The sequence below is a fragment of the Felis catus genome, chromosome B2, assembly GCF_018350175.1.
Source record: "Felis catus isolate Fca126 chromosome B2, F.catus_Fca126_mat1.0, whole genome shotgun sequence".
NCBI classification, from domain to species: domain Eukaryota; kingdom Metazoa; phylum Chordata; class Mammalia; order Carnivora; family Felidae; genus Felis; species Felis catus.
In genome coordinates this window covers 107,650,763-107,671,252 of record NC_058372.1, presented here as the reverse complement: position 1 = coordinate 107,671,252, position 20,490 = coordinate 107,650,763, and the positions used below count along the sequence as shown (strand labels likewise).

At 39.1% G+C, this 20,490-nt stretch overlaps 1 protein-coding gene across 4 annotated transcripts in view; it reads right to left on the bottom strand.

Moving 5' to 3' along the window:
• LOC109499872 (high mobility group protein B1-like) overlaps positions 1-20,490 on the bottom strand; it is an 807,961-nt gene that overhangs the window by 568,585 nt on the left and 218,886 nt on the right. The window lies entirely within an intron of this gene.

The window sequence follows — 20,490 nt, the reverse complement described above, 5'->3', positions numbered from 1 at the left end:
TAGATACATACACACACACACACACACACACACACACACACACACACACACACACACAACGTATATATTATACACACTGTGGAATATTACTCAGCCATAAAAAAGAACGAGATTGTGACAACATGGATAGACCTAGAAAGTATTATGCTAAGTGAAGTAAGTCAGATAAAGACAAATACCATATGATTTCCCTTATAGGTGGAATCTAAAAAAGAAAACAAAGAAAACAAAGAAACAGAAAACAGAAACACACCCATAAATACAGAAAACAAGCTAATGGTTGCCAATTAGGGGTAAGTGGGGGAGACGGGCGAAGTGGGTGAAGGGGAGTGGAAGGTACAGGTTTCCAGTTATGGAATGAGCAAATCATAGGCACAGCATACGTAATATAGTCAATGGTATCATAATTCCATTGTATAGTGACAGATGGTAGGTAGGTACACTTGTGGTGAGCATAGCATAACACACAGACTTATCAAATCACTATCACCTGAAACTAATGTAACACCGTATGTCAACTATACTCCAATATACAAATAATAAAAAAATGTAAAACCATGAGAATGCTATAAGCATATAGAGAGGATATTTATATTCTTATATACTTTTTCACATGAAACTAATGTTAACACTGTTTGTCAACTATACTCCAAAAAACAAATAATTAAAAAGTGTAAAATGATGAAAATGCTATAAGAATATAGAGATATTTATATACTTATATACCTGGTATATTACATAATTTTATATTATATTACATTATGTTATAAATGCAAAATATAAAAATGACATAAAAAGCAATAATAAAAGAAAAATACCTTTGACCTCGTATGAATTTAAACATGTGAATTAGATACCTATTAAAATTACAGCGTTTATGGGCATGCAAGAAAAGATAATGTGCATTCATAGCATGATCTCTTTTTTGGAAAAAAATCAATAAATATAATTTATTGATTTTTTTTTAATTTTTTTTCAACGTTTATTTATTTTTGGGACAGAGAGAGACAGAGCATGAACGGGGGAGGGGCAGAGAGAGAGGGAGACACAGAATCGGAAACAGGCTCCAGGCTCTGAGCCATCAGCCCAGAGCCTGACGCGGGGCTCGAACTCACGGACTGCGAGATCGTGACCTGGCTGAAGTCAGACGCTTAACCGACTGCGCCACCCAGGCGCCCCAATAAATATAATTTAGAATATATGATTGTATTACACAATTATAAAGCTGGGTGTTTAAAAACATAATGCTTTTTTTTTCTTCAACTAATTTTATTTTCTAAATCTGAATCTCCAAACAGCCAGCCTTATATCAGGCAATTTAATTTAGTTCTTGCATTACAATTCTACCACATCTAGTGACTTATTTTTGTGTGTGTTTAATTTTTTTAATATGAAATTTATTGTCAAATTGGATTCCATACAACACCCAGTGCTCATCCCAAGAGGTGCCCTCCTCAATGCCCATCACCCACCCTCACCTCCCTCCCACCCCCCATCAACCCTCAGTCTATTCTCAGTTTTTAAGAGTCTCTTATGGTTTGGCTCCCTCCCTAACTTTTTTTTTTCCTTCCCCTCCCCCATGGTCTTCTGTTAAGTTTCTCAGGATCCACATAAGAGTGAAAACATATGGTATCTGTCTTTCTCTGTATGACTTATTTCACTTAGCATAACACTCTCCAGTTCCATCCACATTGCCACAAAAGGCCATATTTCATTCTTTCTCATTGCCACATAGTATTCCATTGTGTATATAAACCACAATTTCTTTATCCATTCATCAGTTGATGGACATTTAGGCTCTTTCCATAATTTGGCTATTGTTGAAAGTGCTGCTATAAACATTGGGGTACAAGTGCCCCTATGCATCAGCACTCCTGTATCCACTGGGTAAATTCCTAGCAGTGCTATTGCTGGGTCACAGGGTAGTTCTATTTTTAATTTTTTGAGGAACCTCCACACTGTTTCCCAGAGTGGCTGCACCAGTTTGCATTCCCACCAACAGTGCAAGAGGCTTCCCGTTTCTCCATATCCTCTCAAGCATCTATAGCCTCCTGATTTGTTCATTTTAGCCACTTCTAGTGATTTAATAGTCAACTTAGTATGCATAGATCAGTTACGGTTTGGTTCAATAGTGCAGCCTAGATACTTTTTTCCCACCTCATCTTCTGGCTCTCATTATTCCAGTGTATCAAGCCCCCCCCCCCCCCCGGCCCGCTTCCTTGGATAGCAGCTGGCTGCTCACCTACAGAGGGGAGAGGGTGTGAAGAGGAGTGGCAGCCTATTTTCCATGCTGTATTTTATGGCCATGGCATTGACATTTGTGGTCTCTCAGCGGCATCAGGAGCAGCCTGGCAGGGGGCCTGGCAGAGGGCCCCCTTCCAGCAACCTGGAAGGGTGATGTCTCAGAGATGCAGCTGCTCTGCTCCTCTCTCCTCCTTTTGCCCTGCCAGCTTGTATGTCCACTGCCTCTCCCAGCTGAGTCATGACATTCGTGTTTTAGTCCATTGTTAGGAGCAACCCTTGGGCATGTCACTCTTGGACCAGGTGACACCCTGGAGACTGGGAGGGTTGGAGGCCCCTGTCACATCTAAATGAACCATGTGGCTATCTCTCTTGAATTATCAATGCAGGATGGTGTGAGGCACATCTGCCCAGCTGCCACTTTTAAAATGCAGACAGAAGACAGAAGAGCCACCTCCTTTTCCAGGTATCTGCATATTCCCTAGGGGCTTCTTATATTTGCATCCTTCTTTCCCATTTAGCATTCAGCACAAGGGGTCAGGGGAACAAAACAACACCCAGCTGGTTTTCACTCTCTTTCTCATCTAAAACTCAATTCTTCTCTCTCTATACTCAACATGGTTCAAAGCCCTTTATGCATGGGAAGAGGAATAAAAAGGGGCTCCTCAGCTCTTCACCTTAACAGATGCGCTTGGCCCCAGTAGTGCCTCCCCACTCCATAAAAACTCATGATCTAAATTAGGAATGGCCTTGAGGAACAGAAGAGAGAAGGAAATATTCTATATTGCAAGTTATATGGTATATCATTATTATTTCAAATTTCATCCTTCTACCAATATATCTGTATATATATACACATATTTATAAATGTCATTGTAGAGATATAGATGCAGTTACAGAGACAGATAGAAATTAGCCTGCAGATAATATATATCTAAATATGAATAGAGATTGAGAAGTGTTTCACACCTGTCCAACATTTATTACATTCATAGATAAATACTAAAAACATTTTTAAAATGTGATTTTCTAAATTCTCAACTGTCCAAGCAATCTTTCAATTCACCTGGTAACAATTTATATTTCAAAAGTGTTGAGAAAAACCACTGACCCATGTAGGTCTGCCTCATCCATAGAAGTGGCTTTAGCTTAGATTTGAAAAGCTCTTGCTAGGGGCAACACAGACTATATCAGAATTTGTACAATTATTGTGTTTCATTACTCAAAGTAGAAATAATCCGTAAAGTAAAATCCTGCTTTACTCCTCCAAATATTAAAGCCACTGGACAGTTAAATAGGGTTACCAGGTCTTATCTTTCTAATTCCCACCATGTGCTACCATCAAAAACCTCTTCAGCAGTATTTTGATATATGACAGCATAAAATATGCATACGTGGTTCAACGTAAAAACTAACATTTGTTTTTTAGTAAGTGCTCATCAATTCAGGATAGTACTAGGAACATTTTTCCTTCAAAATTGATTGTGTTTGATCAGAGCAGTCCACTGTTTATCTTATTTTCCCCAACTATAAGGAAAAAAATTATAATTGACTCACCGTACTAACCACAAATCCAAAGCCACAAATATTAAAGGCAGCTATATGAAGTGAATGGTAACAGTGAGACAGGCTAATCATAACTCAGAAATATTGAGACCCAAAGTGCTGATTTAGCACGTATAACTTTCCTGTTATATTTCAAGAATCATCATATTTTCTAACTGAGTAATTTGATTTCTTGCAGGAAATATATCAGGATTGCATCTTGGAATAACTAACGATGTTAGGAATCAGCTCAATCCTTTACCATTGCAAACCTCTAACCTTTAGTTTCCTGAGGGACATAACTTACAAGAAAAAGGGGAAAGCAAGAAATATCCCAGTACTCTTTTAGAAACTTCTAATTCACAAGTGTTGCAGAAAATTCTAGTCAAAGAGAGCTAAGATCAGGAATAGAGTGTGGAAGCAAGGAAATCACTCAGGACCCAGTGCTCTGCACAGCCAGATGCCAAGCTATTCAAGAAGACTAGGGCCACCTGCCTGTCCCCTCAGGCTACTCTATCCTGACTCCACTGCCACAACACAAGCAGAAAGCTTATTATGACTTAGATACACAGTATTTCCTTTCCCACTGTGAAGAGTTACCCACTTTGATCTAATTTCTTACAGCCCCAGGGGGTATATTATAGAGTGTGCTTTGGTTAAATTCCACTAGACAAATAGCATGGAAAATCGTGTGTGTGTTAAGCACAACAATTCCTATACTCATACAACATTTAACAATGCACCTTAAAATATGTGATAAATTCCATGCAATCCTCACAAGACGTTGGGCCAAGTGTCAGAGTTCAATAGTGTAAACAGAAACACTTCAGGTGTGTTAAGAGAAATGAGTTTAATACAAGAAATTAGGTGTTTACAAAATTCTTAGAAATCTGGAAGGAACAGTCTCTAGGCTGGGGCTCCAGGAATGATCTTGAACACTACATGACTGAAATACCAGGAGGGCTGTTGATTCTGCCACAATATGACAGTAAGAATCAAGAGGCCACCACTGGAACTAAGTCAAGAACATTCAGCTCTGGCTGTCATCTGGAATTGAGAAGGTATCTGCTGCTGTCACCTTAGGAACTAGCCAGAGCTAGACACAAGCACACTGCTGAGAAAAACCCCAAATCTTTATAATCTGTTCTCTGAAAGAAAGAAAAAAAATCAAAGCTTCAGGAAGATGGCATCCATATCACTCACATCTTGCAAATCTTGAATAAATGCTTCTGAATGATAGGATCTAACTTGTTTCCAAACCCTTAGCAGCATGGGAGCCACGGAAATATGGTTTCTTTTTAGCTTTCTAGCTTCTGCTGGACAAAAAGGATACACAGAAGCAGTTAGAAATGAATGCTGAGGACAGACCAACCGTAGCCACCACAGGCAAGAGTTGGTACTTCCATTTCACAGATGAAGAAACAGATGAAGAAAATTTAAGTGATTTGTAACAAGGCTTCAGTGTTAAATAAGTGAATTACCAGGAACAGAACCTGTTGGTTCTATGCCATGCACACTATACTTCCAATTTGCCATGTAGTACTGATTATAAGGGATTATTAAACTAGAAAAGAAACAACTGAGCATACTCCATAAGGGGAACTAACATTTCCTGACATTTATTTGCTCATCTATCAGGCTGTTATTATGTTTCAAAAAGGTCAATTTAGGAAGAATAGATAGACAGCATTCCCTCTCAATGAATGTTAAGCTGTTAATAGAGTTTAGGGCACAGGTAAAGCAAGTTTGCAAACTGCAAGTTCTCATCTTCCTTCAAAAATTCAAAAACCACTCAAAACCTAGACATAGAAAGAGGCATCTGAAAAGAAATTCGTATTTTTATTTTTATCCCCACCCCCCAAATTAAAAGAATGTTTGCAAAGACTTATAAAATGTCAAAGAGTAAAAGAAAAGCATATTTATATTACTTAATTAAATTCATAATTGCTACTTGAATCAAATGTAATATAAATGTAAGTTAACTAAATATTGATGAAATTATCTCTTAAAGAGATTTTGACCTTGAACATATAACTGTAAAGCTACCTAATTTAATCTGGCTTCCTTATCAGCTTTTCATATCTCTTTTTTAGTAATTGGTCTCTTTAAAATAAAATGAATTATCCGTAACTTCACATGTGGATCTTAATATAATCAAATGTGAAATTTCAGGTTAATTTTTAGCATACTCAAACTCAGTTCAAAATCACTAATAAACATGTGGAAAGTGGTTTGGCAAATCTCCAAGGCAGGATTCTGTGCTCATTTTTGTGACTACCTCTTTAAGGGAAGCATTTTGGAAGAGGTCTCCTGAGAGCATTTATAATAAATCTTTCCTGACTTCCTTTTAAGCAGGAAAGAAAAATCTATTTAAGACAATGCTTTGAGGCAAAATGCTACCTGACTTCAGATTCAAACTTTTCATTTATTAGGGAAGAAGTTAAGGTCTCCAGGGGGTGCTGCATCAGTCTATTCTGAGAAGTAGAAATGGAGGAGCTACTTTAGTTAGATGGTGTCTAACTCTGGCGACAGAGACAAGCCCCTGCCCTGCCAACATTCTCTCTCCTGAAAGTACTGCCACTCTACTTCTCAAGAAAGGCAAACTGCTTCCATAATTGAGAAATAAGAAAATGATGAAGAAGAATTGCAGCGGCTTTCATCCATGGAATCCCCACTACATGCCAGCCATGTTTGATGCTTTATATATATTATCTCCCCTAATCTTGAAAACACTATAAGCATTCATCATCCCATATTACAGAAAAGAAAACTAAGGCTCATAGGAGCTACCATTGTGTCCAAGGACACACAGCTAGTAAGTAGAAGAAGCAAGACTCAAATCCTGGTTGATTGGCTTCAAAGTTTGTATGCTCTCCCCCATAGTGAGCGATGAAAAACCCAGTAACTCAAGTAAAGGCCGCTATTTAAGGAGCAACTCAAATAGAGATAGTCTGAGGCAAGCAATGTAGATTGACACAGTGACCAAACCCTACACCGTGTAAAACTGCAACACCACAGAAAAAGCCTCGCAATCTTACCTGAATGTCTATAGCAATCAATGTAAAGGTTATTCAAGTTCAGCAAACTTGCCTGTAGCAAAATACAGCTAAATTTGTTCTACTTATGGGAATGGAAGGAGAGTAAAGATTCCTGTTTCCTCATTTTCAGATCTATCCCCAGTTTGAATTTTCACCTTCAGAGTGGAGGGATGCATCACAGAAAAGGATGCACCGCTATGAATAAACAAGTTACTCTTGAAAAGACAATCAACATCCTCTCCACAGGTCTCTATATTACTGATTTTCTTTTTCGAAAAAAGATTATGTTACGGATACAGGAGTGCTCATTTATAGTATTTTTTTTCATGTCCAAGGTATATTTTCCCTACAGCCTCTATTGCATCATCTATTATGTGTCTTAAACACATTACACTCTTTATGATTATTTGGGTAGTAAAAATTTATTTCCCAGTTATGGAGCCAAGCCAATTAATCTATTTCACTTTGGTTCTTGGGAGAAGGGAACGGTGGTAGATATTTTTGGCTAGTAAGGCTTTTTTCTTGTATTTAATTGCACATTTTTTCTTTCTACTACCATTTCTTCCACCAAATGTCTGCAACTTATTGTAACTCAGACATTCAAAATCAGATGTGATGTCTGAAGCATTGTAACTGAATTGTGTGGGAAGAAATACTCAGGTCTGTGATTATTCTTCATATAGTTCTTCAAAAAGCATTCGGCTTTTCGGCTGCCACATCACATTATAAATTAATTTTGCTTCCAAGTAATGCTCACCTTAATTTTCTTTTACTTCACTACTCTTAACAGGTTATCTTGGCTGAAACTCAGATGTACTAGGCAATGATCTCTCCGGAGGCTCTCATATGCTACAACCATATACAATCACCTTAGCTGTCTGAAAATTCTTCAGGACATTCAAAGTTTCTAGCCACAGTTCCTGATTTGCCTGGGGACCCTGGAGGCCCATAGGAAAGAATTTTTGACATACTGGGGTAGGATGTGATATGGAAAGGGATTGTTATGGTGGCACAATGAGCCTAAAAAATACATACTCTCTGCAAGAAGCAATACCTAATGGGTGTAGTATTTCTGAATACAGTAGGAGACTCTCCTTGAATTTACCCCTACTGCATAGACCACTGCTACCAGTGACACCACCACCACCACCACCACTACCACCACTGCTACCCCCTCCCCCAACCACATTTAGTATTCTCCATTTGTCATTCTCCATTCTCCCCTAACCTGGATCCATTCTCCATGTATTTGGTGTATGCCAGAAAGGCTGGATCCTACAAACTACATTGCCTGAGCTATGGGAAACCCAGGAGGAAAGCAGAAAAAGAGAAAAGAGAGAGAGATCAATGTTGTTCTTAGTTCACTCATACTGGGCTTCAATGCTAGGATTCTAACAGTGACTGTGACTCCCTCTGATCACAGCCCCGGCCAAGTGGCCCCTCTTCCATGGTTTTGGCTGTCACACAGCTTTAGTGAGCTGTTCTTCTCCTCAGGTTTAGCGATAATAGCACCTTCCTGTACTGCTAGTTGGAGATGCCTCAACTTCTCTTGTTTGTTTTGTTATTGAACCCCACACATCTCCAACAAGTACTATCATTAAATTCTCAGAATTCCGTCAGTGTGCCTTCTGTCTCTTGCTTGGCCCCTGGCTGATAACAGTAATTGAGTGCAGGTGTGGCCCGAAGAAACAGACCCCGAGGTTGAAATTCTAGTATTGATTCCACACATGTTATTTCTTAACATAAAGATGACTTCCCTACTCGAGTAGAGGAAGAACATGGGTAACTAGCAGAGGACAAACTTTTGGGAAGTTAAGTGTCTGTATCATTTGCATGTTATAGAGATAAAGATTACAGGCTGCCTCTCAGTCTACTGGAGAACTTACAAACATAAAAAAAAAAACCAGAAAACAAAACAAAAAAAAAGCTTAGTGCTTTGAACTTTTGACTCAAGCCATGATAGAAAACCATAAAGTTTCTAATAAGCTTTATATGTATCTCTTATGTATATGTAGCACAGACATAATTAATGATAATAGTCATAACCTGATAGTATAAGTTGAAGAGTTGCAACACTGATTAAATACATATAATCAGTGGGCCTTGAGAGTTGAAGTTAAGATTAGCAGTACATCTTAAATCTCAGGGTCCCACTCCTTTGTAACTAGGGCTCTTACTGTAATCTATGAGACTTGTTATATAAGTCACTGTTTGAAAAAGTAGAACCCTAAAACTTGACATGAGGTTCTTAACTTGAACTTTCAAAGACCCTTGAATCTTCCTTGCTGGCTGAAGCAATCCCTCCAGCTTGTCTGAAAGAACTGTTTTCAATGACTTCATTCGGAGCACTTGCCTAGCAAGAACATTCCCATTCTCCTCAAAGTTAACCCCCACCATCATTCATCACTTCCATGGCCAGAGGGAGAATTGCAAAGTACTCTCAAGTATGAGCTAGATTCTACATTGAAGGTGAGATAGAACCCTGACAAATTTTATAGTCAGGAAATGGGAGTGGGGAAAAGCATATTTAAAAACTGATTCTGAGGGGGTTAAATCAAGGAGATAAAATTATAAGGTTGGTTCAAAAGGAATTTATCCATACAGGAAAGTTTATTGAAGATGCTAAATATACTGTGTCTGCTAAAACACCTAGGATGAGCTCTAATAGTTTGCTTGAAGCCTGGATTCAGTGGAGGCCTGAAGAAATGAAACTCAGATGCTGGGATTTCTCTGAAACAAAAAGGAAAGAGATCAAAAGCATAAGGAAGTGAGGATGCTGGAGTGGACCTATTATTTGTAATCTGTTCAGCCACATCCTTACTATACCTCCAGGAGAAACAAAAGGACACTTCCTTCTCAAAAGCAATAAGAATGCTTTGGTAGTGAGCACTAGTTTTCCTCAAAAAGTTCTATCATGACTGCCTTATGTAGATGCTACATAAGACTTGGGCCCCCCTAATCTCAGTGAGAATGTTGGGGCCTTGGAGTGGTAGAGGCCAGGTAACAGTGCTCAATTTTAGGGATGAGGTTGGCCCAAGAATCACAATGAACCACAGAATGGCAGAATGGCAATACAAATGTTGTGATCCACATGAGTATATGGTTGTGGCTAACTTTTTCTGTGAGACTCTTAGGAATGAAATCAATTGTCACCATTCTAAAATATCATTTAGTCTACATTATCATACCTCTTGTTCCTTTGGTAGGTAATACCCAAATGAAAGTAGTATAGTGGGAATTCATGGCCTTTTACCCCATTCTCAAACCTGGAGCCTTTTGAGATGGAGGCTAGTTTCTTTTAAGGAATCACTGAAATGTAGACACAAAAATACACTGTAAATCTTCCTCCAAACCTTTCCCCAGAAGATCCATAGCCATTTAACTGGGTCACAGTGAACTGAGAGAGAGAATAACTGTACTATGTAGGAGTTATTACTCATTGGCTATAACTTAGCACTAATCAGAGTGGGCACAAAGTCAGGAAATAAATGGAATCTTGGCTCATATCCACCTGCAGTGGTCAGTGGGCTTCTGGTGGTTATTTCCCATGTTCCTGATTGCATAGGTAGAATATCATACTTAACTACTAGAAACATCTCTACATTGGTTCTCTGGCCAATGAAGTAAATGTTATTATGGTGGGAAGAGCGCCCTGATATCTCCCCTGTCAAATAGTAAACAGAAAGCAATATCTTGGAAAAGTTGCAGAAATTGGTACTATCTGAACTAAAACTGCAGGAAGTAGTAATATCAAGACTGAAAGGAGTAGGGATCGTAATTCTTCCCAATCCTCTTTTAATGCTTCAGTTTCGCCTGTACAAAAGCCAAATGGATGCTTTAGAATGACCCTGAATTATTGGGGCCACCAGCCACATCTGCTGATCCAGATGTGGTTCCCTTATTAGAGCAAATCAATACAACTACTGGTTCCTAGAGTGTAGTTATTGATCTAGGAAGTGCTTTGATTTGTTGTGAGGTTTTCTCTCTCCAACTGAATTTGTAAATACAACAAGCAACAGTTCATCTTTAAATAGTAGGAACAGAATTATACCTTCAGTGTCCTTACCTCAGTACTATGTCAACACTCCTGGTCTCTGTCATAATATAGTCCAGAAGAATCTTCACCATCTTGAAATTCCAGAAAACATCACTCTGATCCATTAATCTGAAGACATTATGCTAACTGGGCCTCTTGAATAGGTCACAAGCACCTACATATCTAAGTAAAACTATGTGTGCTACTGAATAGGAGATAAACCCCAAAAAGCTTTGGGATGCTGCCACATTGCAAAAACTCTAGTTATCCTTTGGTGTAGAGCATGTGTAGGTATCCCTTCTAAAGTCAGCAACAGTTAACTGTATCTTGAATTCCCTACTATGAAGAGAGAGGACCAAATTTAGCATAAGTCTTTGTATTTTAGAGGAAACATATACTATATTTGGGACACTGCTATAACCCCCCTCCTGAGTAATCCATAAGAATACCAGTTTTAATTGTTGCCCAGAGCAAAAAAAAAAAAAAAAGGAGTTACAATAGGTCCAAGTTGTGATGGAAGCTTCCCCACCTCTTAGACTTCATAAGCTAGAATATCTAAATGATACTTGAACTCTCTTAAAAATGCCCTTTGCAGCTTTCAGTGTGCCACAATAGGAAAAAACATAGAATAGACCATTATACTCTGGGGCAAATCCAAACTCTCTTCTAAAAACTACTATTTTCAATCTGTAAAGTTATTTGTTTTGCTATTTGACCCTGGTTCAACCAAACAACACCCGAGTTCAGCAACCAGGAGATTGTATGACCTGAGCTGCTGCTTGTCATTAATTGGGTATTATTTGGTCAACCAAATCCCAAAAGTTGATATGTGCAGCAGCACTGAATAATTAAATTGGGGTGGAATAGACCTAAAAAGGCCTGGAGAGGTCCAGAAAACTCAAACAACCCCTCTGAGTAGAATCAGACTTCAAAGTACCTACTCCTACTGCTGTGTCAACAGTCCCTTACACATTACCTGTGGCCTCATGGGCAGTTAACTATATTAGCTAAAGAGGAAAGATTATGTGCCTGCTTAATAGCTGTTGACCCCATTCAGAGGTTGAAAGCTGTTGCGCTCCAGCCCCATCTGGGACAGTCTGGAAGACAGTCGTAAGAGAAAATATTCCCAGCTGGCAGAATTTTAGGTAGTCCATTTGGTTTTCTACTTTGTGTAGGGGAGAGCTGGTCTACTATATGGATCCATCAATGACTCCTGGGAGAAGCTAATGAGATGACTATTCCATCAGAGACTTGAAAAACAAGATTAGAGGATTGGCAACAAAGAGTGAGGAAGAGGTATATCAATAGATTTCTTGGAATAGTCATGAAATATTATGATATTCATGTCCTATCTAAAAGCATACCAGAGGGCTTCTACTGCAGAGGATTCTTTTTTTTTTTTTCAATATATGAAGTTTATTGTCAAATTGGTTTCCATACAACACCCAGTGCTCATCCCAAAAGGTGCCCTCCTCAATACCCATCACCCACCCTCCCCTCCCTCCCACCCCCCATCAACCCTCAGTTTGTTCTCAGTTTTTAAGAGTCTCTCATGCTTTGGCAATAGCACTGCTAGGAATTTACCCAAAGGATACAGGAGTACTGATGCATAGGGGCACTTGCACCCCAATGTTTATAGCAGCACTCTCAACAATAGCCAAATTATGGAAAGAGCCTAAATGTCCATCAACTGATGAATGGATAAAGAAATTGTGGTTTATATACACAATGGAGTACTTCAGGGCAATGAGAAAGAATGAAATATGGCCCTTTGTAGCAACGTGGATGGAACTGGAGAGTGTGATGCTAAGTTAAATAAGTCATACAGAGAAAGACAGATACCATATGGTTTCACTCTTATGTGGATCCTGAGAAACTTAACAGAAACCCATGGGGGAGGGGAAGGGAAAAAAAAAAAAAACAGAGGATTCTTTTAATAACCAGAGACTAAGTGATTCCTACTGAAGATACCATTCAGCTTCCTTACCCAGCCAATCCAGTGTTCTCAAAATGGCCACGGTGGCAGGGCTGGAGATTATACATAGGATTCAACAACACAGACATTCTCTTCCCAAGGCTCATCTGGGATTACCTTATTATAATTTCCAGGTGTCCAGCCTGTCAACCATAGAGGCCAATAATGAGCTCTGATATGGCACTTTTCTCCAAGGGGAACAGCCAGCTCCCTGATGCATTGGATTGCATTGGATCCTTTTTATTTGGGAGAGGCGGGGGCGGGGAGGGGGAGTACTATTTCGTCCTCAGGAACCTAATACCTATCCCAGATATGGACTGGCCTTCCAGTCCACAATGATTTTTCTAGTAACCTTTTGTAGATTTAATTGTGTCCCCCCCCCCGCCAATTGTATGTTGAAGTCTTAAACCCCAGTACCTCAGAATGTAACTTTATTTGCAAAAAGGGTCATTGAAGTTGTAATTAGTTAAGATAAGGTCATACTGGAATAGGATGGTGTCTTATTCCAATATGACTGATGTCCTTATAAGAAAAGGATGTGAGAATACAGAGGGAAGTGTCACATGACAACAGAGGCAGAGATTGTACTTATGCATCTATAAGTCAAGGAATGCCAAGAATTTCCCAAAACACCAGAAGCTAAGAGAATGTCTGTGAAACCGACTAACACCGCCTTGGACAAATCTGCCATGAGACCCTTCTGTGACCTGAAGCCTTCTTGAGCACAGATCCCACTACCACATTTTTTAACTACACTCTTAAGTACACACTTGAGCCACAATACCTGTTATCTATTCTGGAGATATGACTGATTCTCAAACATTTCTTTCCAGGTGGTCCCCAGCTTGTATTACCCAGGCTCTAGAAGTATAAAAGCAGGTCTAACAGGTGGTGGGTTATGGAAATCTACTGGTCTTGCAGCTACCCAAGACAACTTCTGTTCATAAGTCCTCTTAATAAACTATTCTCGTCAAGCTGGAGTAGTTGGTCATTTTGTTCAGTCTTACACCTCCTTGAGCGTTTGGAGATCATTTTGCATATATACTCCCTTTTATGGTACAACATGAATCTGATTCTCCCTAGATCCTAGAGATATTTTGGGCCTACTGATACTTGGACTTCAGATTTCTAGCCTCTAGAACTGTTCAAGAATAAATTTCTGTTCTTTTAAGCCCCCCAGTTGGCTACAGTGGCCCAAGGAATATAATACATACTCCTATCTGTGCCCTTTTTCAGTGATATACCACAAAACATCACCCTCAACAGAGCAACTTACTTTATAAGGAAAGAAAAGCAGCAATGAGCTTACTTTATGGAATTCACTACATGAATTCCCTACATGTGCCATCATCCAGCAGCAGATGGTGTAAGGAAGGCTCAACTATGGCACCATGTAAGGATGGTGAGATAAGGATACTCTAAAGCAGTGAACAATATATGATACTATCTTCCCACTCTACCCCATGGTCAGGTCAAGGAACCAAAGGATAGAGGTGGGATTAGCCCCTCAATACTAAACCTGAATTCTCCATGTTAAGGAATTTTCTTCCTGTTCCTGAACACTTGGGTTCCATAAAATTGGAATTATGAGTTCCTAAGAGAATGATGCTTCCAATTGGGAATAAAGTCAAAATTTCATTATATTGGAAGCTAATTCCTCCTATTAATTTAGGGCTCTTATGCCCCTGAATTGACATGAAGAAATGGAACCTGTACTATTGTTGGGGTAATCTATCCCAATTGCCAAAGGGTGATTGTGTTGTTGCTACAGAATAAGAACAAGAAGGGATATGGGAGGAGTCCAATAAATTCACCAGAGTGCCTATTACTCCCATTATAAATTTTTATGGTAATCTGCAGAAATTCAATAAAAGTAAGGCTACAAAGTGTTCAGATTCTGTGAGAATAAAGTTTAGGGTTACCCCACCCTAAAGGATACTACCAGCCAAAGCACTGGCAGAGGTAAGAGAATACAGAATGGGTGGTGGGGAAAGGAGGTTCCAAAGACCAAGGACTCAGCACCACTGGAGGACAGCTTGAGCAGAGTGTCAGGAATTTCAATAAAGCATAAGATACCTGAAAACAGCTGTGGCATGGAGGCTGCTAGCTACCATGAGAGGAGAACAGCTGGGTACAATAGCAATTCAAATAAATGTGAATCATATCTTACCCTCTTGTGGATTCTGAGGGCATTTTAGAAGAGGAAACCCTGGGTCCTACCAGTCAGCATGTGTAAAATTCTGATCAGATTTGTAGACTATAATGGTTAGTTATTTTGTGTCGACTAGGCTAGGCTTCAGTATTCAGGTATACAAACAAACTAATTTAGGTGTTCCTCTGGAGGTGTTTTTACATCTGATTAACATCTACCATCAGTTGACTTTAATTAAAGGAGATTATCCTGTATTATGTGGGTGGACCTTACTCAATCAATGGAAAGCCTAAAGAGCAAAATGGAGTTTGTCCCTAAAGAAGAAATTCTGCCTCAAGACTGCAGCCATCAGTTTCTCCCAACAGTTTCCAACCTGTCTGCCTGCTTTTCAGCCCACAGTCATGTAGCCAAATCTAGTTGGTTCCGGTTCTCTGGAGAAACCACAAGGACACAGGGACAAGTTGTGAAGATGAACTTTTCTAGGACCCACAGGGAAGAAGGCTTATTTTGGGGCCACCTCAAAACATTTGTTTCAGAGAGAGGGCTTATTGTTCCCCAAATGTTAATTTATACTTTAAGTTAAAATTTATATGGGGGCTTAGGAAGGATTTAAAGGGAGAGTATTGTTTGTCTCTGTTTTTAAACCTGTGATGATCTCTCATGTTACTTATGCATTGTATCACTTTTCTGTTAAGTAATAGTGGTATGCTGAATTGCAAATACAAAAATGATGCTTTGGTCTAATGATGAGTTGCTTTACTACAGCTGAGATAGACTATTTGCCCCGGGTACCCCTATGAACGATACTGCAACGTTACCAGGAGGGCTGACCAGCCACCACAGTCAGACTAACCATAAATAGAAATCACTCAACTTCCTATCTTCACATTGCAAGCTTGGCCTCCACTGATACAGTGTTCAGACTAGGAGAAATGACCAACTCTTGGTTTTCAGAGAAAAGATTGAAACATACTGAAGAAAATGGAGAGGGAGAGAAAGAGAGAGAGAAATTCCCCTGAATTGTCCAAAATAAATGTATTTGACTCTTAAGGAAGCCTACCACAGGATAAGTAAATATTAAGTACACATGGATAATTTTAAGAATGTTATCTAAAAAACTGAAAAAGTAAAGTGAACTTAGAACAAACTCTCATTTAAAAAACTACTACCTAAAGTTTCTCAAATTTAAACCACGCATGAAACTTCTTTGAAGGGAAAAATATTAGACAACTCAATATTATTTAAATTTATCTAATATTATATATATATACATATATATATACTTACATAAAATAGGTATAAAGTTCTTATGTTTATACTCTTACAGAGCTAAAATATCTAAACTTTATAAGTTAAATGATAGCAAAAGTACAGAGCCAATGAAATTGTAATTTAAAACCTTAGTGTGACCATAGGACACATAATTATGAATGTATTCAGTATATATTTTTTATTTATTTATTTTGAGAGAGAGATAGAGAGCAATCGGGGGGGGGGGGGGGGGAGAGGGAGACAAAATCCCAAGTAGGCTCCACACTGTCAGTTCACAGCCAATGTAGGGCTCAAACTCACAAACAGTGAGATCATGACCTGAGTCAAAGTCAAGAGTTAGACACTTAACCAACTGAGCCACCCAGGCACCCCAGTATATATTTTTTAATTTAAATGCTAATCAGTATGGTTATTTTCTTGGAAAAAAAATACATGTTTTACATAGGTCATTTAGAACATGACAGACCATCATTTGGGTCTTTGTCATGATTAATGTTATTTTTAGGCAATTATTTTTAAATACTTACTATTATCATGATTAACCAATGAACTAAGTAAAGCATTCCAAATTACAAAAATTGGCAGCAATTTTTCAATATCATTCAGTAAAAAAGTCCTCATTATGAATTTACTATGGTAATAACTACTAATGAGCTTTGGCAACTTACTAAATACAGAGCAGAATTCATGAACCCTTAATTCACAGGAGGAATATGTAACTGTCCTGATGTGAGGTACTCTGAGTTAGGCACAGACAGACTAGAGACAGACTCTATCTTATGCTAGAATCTGTTGGATACAAAGAATAGAACCAGTTCAACCTGCTTCAGCACTAGAGGCTCTACCTCTGTCCTCGTGGTGAGGGTTGGAATGAGGAACTGGAGAACAGTTAGGATCTGGGACTGTTATTCCATGTGAGGGTGTCTGTGCTTCCTTCCCTCCTCTCTCTTTCCCCCTAACTGACAGATGTGTCTCCTTCTATATCTGTATTTCTGTGTACGGGTGTCCATCTCTCTGTGTCTGTAACTACCTGCTTTTTGTCTCTATCTCCCATGCCACCTAATCTTTTCTCTGCTTCTGTCTTCATGTCTCTTCATATCTTCTGTGTTGTCCAGATCTATTTACTCATTTATATATGAGTCAAAGACTGCTACTCCCAGTTCTAGCCTAACATCCTTTATAAATTTAAATGCTGACTAGGGAGAGTCCCCGTGTCCTAGCTCCAAATTTCTATGAGAAAGAACCTAACTGGCCACACAGACTACTGATAAGCTATGGGTTATTTGAAGTGAGTGTCACATGGGTGGCTACCCACTCAGCAGTGGCTGTTAGAACACGCTCTGTGAAAAAGACATGGGTATTATAGGAAACATGTCTACTTTAATAAGGGGACAAAACATCAGCTTCTCCTAGGAACTATTCATTAGGGTACTTGAAATATCCAGTTGATTTTGACTTTAAAGATAGTGTCCAAAAACCAATCCGGGAAATTATACCATAGGCACAAAAAACAAAAGGCATTTAAAAAACATAAAAAGATCCCCCGACATCTCCTAGAAAGAGATGAATGGTCCAAACCATGGGGATTATTGCACTGTTCTACCAACAGACCACTCTTAAAGACACTCACTTGAAACACTTCAAGTGAGAACCAAACTTTGTGATTTTGGATGGAGACCCTGCCCACCAAAGAATGTGTTTTGTTCAGCAGTTTTTGTGGGGAAAAAAAGCATAGACAAGGCTACTTATCACTTAAAAATTAAACATAATATTATAAAATTCTTCCAAGTACACTGCCTTTTGTACTACTTTTATTTACACACATCAGTAGAATCACTAAGATTGCTTTAATCATAAAAATTTTAAAAAGTGAAATTATATCCTCATTAAAAATGAATGTTTACTAGACATAGACAAGATGGGTGTAAAGCTTATGCATAGAACTGAGAATACTGGACAGAAGGAAAGATGAGATTAAAATTAATATGTAGGAGGGGAGCCTGGGTGGCTCAGTGGGTTAAGCGTCCAACTTCAGCTCAGGACATGATCTCGCGGTCCGTGAGTCTGAGCCCCGTGTCAGGCTCTGTGCTGACCACTCAGAGCCTGGAGCCTGTTTCTGATTCTGTGTCTCCCTCTCTCTCTGACCCTCCCCCATTCATGCTCTGTCTCTCTCTGTCTCAAAAATAAATAAACGTTAAAAAAAATTTTTTTTTAATCTGTTTTTTTTTGGGGGGGTGGTGTCTGGGTGGCTCAGTCGGTTAAGCATCCGACTTCGGCTAAGGTCATGATCTCGCGGTCCGTGAGTTCGAGCCCCGCGTCGGGCTCTGTGCTGACCGCTCAGAGCCTGGAGCCTGTTTCTGATTCTGTGTCTCCCTCTCTTTCTGACTCTCCCCCATTCATGCTCTGTCTCTGTCTCAAAAATAAATAAACGTTAAAAAAAATTTTTTTAATTAATATGTAGGAAAAGCATAAAATAAAGCTATGCTTTACCACAGGAAAAGAAAATTGGGGGATTACCGATAGGGCTGTTCAGTTGTGGTAAATTCTCATAGAAAAGCTAGACTGGGGATACTTTTGGGGAAAAAACCAATACATAAGAGCATGAGTGAGAAAAGGAAGAAAAGTTGGAATGGGCTTTCAACTGGCACAAGAAAGGAGTGCTAAGGAGCAGAGATTTGCACAAAGCAGTAACTGTTGTTTCTGAGGGGTTTCAAGAGAGGAGAGATTAAGGCAGAAAATTTGACAAATTCATTTGGCAAGAATATATGGCATAAACGGAATGATGGAGTGGACAGGGACTCTGACTTTGCCCTATTATAATCAGCATGGAGCTCTTCAGCACTGAAACACACCTAATCAGCCCAGGACCTACATATGTACACAGTGTCCATTCCCTGTGACCTACCATAGCAGGCATCACACATCACCCTTGTCTTGCAATCAAAAATTCACCTCTCCTAAACACTGCCTGATTTCTGATTCTGACCAGATGCCAGATCTCAGCTAAGCAGGACACAAGAGGCACTCACTGTCATGTCCCCTGCCCTAAATAAAACTCTTATCTCCTCTCAATCCCAGACAAATCTGAATGAGTCTCACTGCGCACAGAGATGAACGTGCAGAAGTGGCTCCTTGGAGGTCAGAAGGCAAGGAGAGAATGGAACAACAACAACAACAAAAAAAAACAATCATGAGAGAGAAGGGGGAAAATACCAGGCACTACCAGGAGGAGAGATGGTGAGAAAACAAATTTAAGGCTAACGTGGGGTGAAAATGAGAACTATAATGGGAAAAAGCAATCAGGAGAAGAAGACACAGGAGAAACATTTCAGAAAATAAAAGGAAAGGGAATGCAGAACCAGACAACAAAAATTAATAAAAACCATATTTTTTAAAAAAAAGGAGATAATAAAAATAACAGAAAAACAAAGCAAGTGAGCTAAAGAAAGGAAGAAGAGGAGAATCCATATGGATTGTGCATCCTTTTGGCCATCTCTGGCCAGGGTTACTGTTGCAAATCCACACTTTTTCTGGCTAATCAGCAAAAGAGAATGAGAGAGATAGAAACCTCTGCATAGAAGCTAGGATTATCCCCTTGGATAATCAATAAAAGGGCATCAATATACCTAGTTTTAAATTATTCAGTCTTATAATTTGCTTGCATGTGGAAACCACCTACCTTTTGAAATACATGGCTTAAAGTGAATAGCTTGTCCTTCCACATGCAACCAATAACTAGCCTACTAGCCTTACTGCTTCATACCAGTGTAACATGAATAATTCACTAATTTTTTAAAGGCAACAAATCACAAGGACTTTAAAGGAATTAAGCTCACAGTGATATTAACTCAAGAGTTTGCCTCAGCCTCCTCATTGTTTTTCTTAATATAATTTATTGACAAATTTATTTCCATACAATACCCAGTGCTCATCCCAACAAGTGCCCTCCTAAATGCTCATCACCCACTTTCCCCTCTACCCTCCACCCCCATCAACCCTCAGTTTGTTCTCAGTACCCAAGAGTCTTTTATTATTTGTCTCTCTCCCTCTCTGTAACTTTTTTTCCCCTTCCCTTCCCCCATGGTCTTCTGTTAACTTTCTCAAGATCCACATATTAGTGAAAACATGTGGTATCTGTCTTTCTCTGACTGACTTATTTCACATAGCATAATACCTTCCAGTTCCATCCATGTTGCTGCTAATGGACAGATTTCATTCTTTCTCACTGCCA